This window comes from Limulus polyphemus, unplaced genomic scaffold (genome assembly GCF_000517525.1).
Source record: "Limulus polyphemus unplaced genomic scaffold, Limulus_polyphemus-2.1.2 Scaffold17, whole genome shotgun sequence".
Classification (NCBI taxonomy): domain Eukaryota; kingdom Metazoa; phylum Arthropoda; class Merostomata; order Xiphosura; family Limulidae; genus Limulus; species Limulus polyphemus.
The window spans coordinates 1,179,472-1,182,152 of record NW_013665627.1 but is presented as its reverse complement, the minus strand read 5'-3'; the positions used below and the strand labels follow the sequence as shown (position 1 = coordinate 1,182,152).

Genomic DNA, 2,681 nt, shown 5'->3' with positions numbered 1-2,681 from the left:
TAACCACCTGGCCATGCCGGGCCCAATGATATAGAAGATAGATCATATGTGTGAGATCTTGATAGAGAAAAGAATGGAAAAGAGACAGAAAAGGGTCATGTGTCACCGAACCTTGCCTTTTCAATTTGGTTGTTATAAACATACTTGCGGGATTTGAAAATTGAAAACCCGTTTATTTTAACTTAACATTAAATTCTACATTGCATTTTAAATTTATGGCGACTTGTTATAACTAACACAACTTTCTCACGGCAGTGGGTCTCATCATAAACTTACTTGTTCAATTTCACAATTAATCGTTCGCATAATTGAGCACTATTACTTATGTATATATGCAAGAAATGCGATTGATCGAATACGGTATAAATGTTTAATTTATAGACTAACAACTTTTATTTTTTAATATTGAAAATTTTTAAATTATACTTACAAGATAAAGCTTTGAGTAGTATGTTTCAGTATATTTAAAAGTTTAACTTTCTATATTTTTTCTAACCTTAAGCAGTCACTGTTTTTTAGTGGTTTTGAAATCTATATACTAAATAAGGTATTATAATTATTTTATAACTTCGACCAATAATTTTGTTAAAGTTGTAGAAGCGCTTTTAGCGCCCTCTGGTCCAATTTGTAAATAATAATATTTACTTTTACACTTCAAGTTACTTCGTTTTTAGGGTTTTGCCGGAAGAGGGTGTACGAAGAAAATGTGCGCCTGACTAATAGAATAGGTAAGAACTGACGTTATTTGTGTACTTTTATCCCTTGCTTTAAGTTAAAATAATCAAGCAGTGCTATTTTATTTTATTGGACAATATTTTGTTGAGATTAGGTTGTTCTAAAAACGGCTAACATAAGCTAGCTATCAGTTACACGTTATATTATAAAGCAGTTACCAGGACTACCGTTCTGTATTTGTAATTCAAATCGCTTACTTCTACTGTACTATACTATAGTGCTGGAGCCCGAGTAAAACTAAAACATCTGTCTACGTAACTGTTGTCGTTGTACTATGCTATTTACTTTTAAATACCAAAGTCAAATTTGTTTGTAACTATTGAATTATATTTACGTTAAATTTAAAGAAATTTAACTTTTATAAATTACAATAGTAATTCTGTTAAAAAGTTATAAATTAAAAGAGTAAGTTATTATTTATGCAGTTATTATATTTATAGGTAACAAATTGTTCAGTTCATTGCCATTTCTTTTCGTACCTATCATTGCTAAATAGTTTTGTTTTTTAACTTGGTTGTAAAACTGGAAAAGAGTCAACAAAATCATGTATTGCAATTAGAATTTAGGTGACTTAATATTTCAGAGATGAAGATTTCATCAAAGGAACAAAATGAACAATAACAGAATGACAAACAAGATAATTTATGGAATACAAAACAAAAATATATATTCTCCATTAAATACTGATAATTAACTGTGAAAATATAAGAAAAAATTTAAAGAAAATAACATAAAAGTTGACTTTGAGCTTTAAAATTATTTGAGTGATCATTTCATAAATATATTTTTATATATTGCCCTGAGTTATGCTCATCTTACAACAGTTACTGGCGCTAATGAAAATATACACTATATTAAGATAAGTATTGAAACAGCAGATTCTGAGGTAGCCATAGACCTGTTCTTTTGGAATTTGCTATGAATCCTATTGTGCACAGCTGTATATGGTCTATAAAAGTCAGCAACTACCACAGTCAACTAGTTGGAGCCAAGATGCAGTCAGGAAAGGATTACACAGGCTTTTAACAACAAGTGATTACTATGAACTTTGAAACTTATTGTGAAATAAATCAGCACATCTAGCATTAAATCCTAAGGCTTGAATGAGTTCAGAACTGTTGGTGGTCTCATTCTTTATGTACAGAAATCTCCATGCTGCTTTTGCACAGTTCATCATTCTAATTATTGTTTGCTTTGGATGGACAGTTGGTAAGTTGCTTTGTTTATTAGTTTTGTCTCAGTCATGAAGTGTAATAGAAAAAGCATCATTGTGTGGGCCCATTCTACTGGAACAAGCTCAAATCAAATAGTAGTAGTTAAGGGAGCTTTGTCATATTGTGACATTCTGGATAATGCTGTGCTAACTGCATTAATGGACACATATTGAAGAAAACCTTCACCCCTTTCAACATTATAATGTACCAGGTCATATTACTTATCATGTTCAGGAGTGGTCTGATACAAATAACTTATAGATTTTGACTTTGCAACACAAGATTCCAGACCTAAATCCAGTTGAACTACTCTGGCATATTTTGGACACTACAACCCAGAAGCTTGGAAATGCTTTACAATCTTGAAAAATGGCAGTCTTTTTTTTTTTTCTCCATCAAATGTGCATCAGAGATTGGTATCATGTGTTAGTAACATAGGCCAGTCTTTGATTAACACCAAAGGCATTCCCAGTGACAAAACATCATACTTCTCTTCTCAAGGTATCCCACGCCAGGTAACACAGTATATGTCCAAATCTTTTTTATACTTCATTTGGTGGATGAAAGTTCTTTTTGCACAGAAAAATCTTTTAAAGAGGTGAATCTCTCTAATTAGAGAACCTGTTTCCCAGTTTTCAATTTGACATAACATCTGCACAAAGCATATTCTTAGTTTCTCATGTACTATAACTTCTTCATATATATATATATATATATATATATATATATAGT

General features: G+C 31.0%; 1 protein-coding gene across 2 annotated transcripts in view; it reads left to right on the top strand.

The window, feature by feature from the left end:
* Positions 1-632: 632 nt before the first annotated feature.
* Positions 633-2,681, top strand: part of LOC106457585 (putative polypeptide N-acetylgalactosaminyltransferase 10) — a 165,866-nt gene continuing 163,817 nt past the window's right edge. Inside the window, exon 1 of one of the 2 annotated variants that reach the window (XM_013917026.2) lies at positions 633-728. The gene's annotated coding sequence lies outside the window, so the exon portion shown is untranslated. The remainder of the gene's footprint in view (positions 729-2,681) is intronic. The other variant, XM_022383619.1, reaches the window with a different exon arrangement.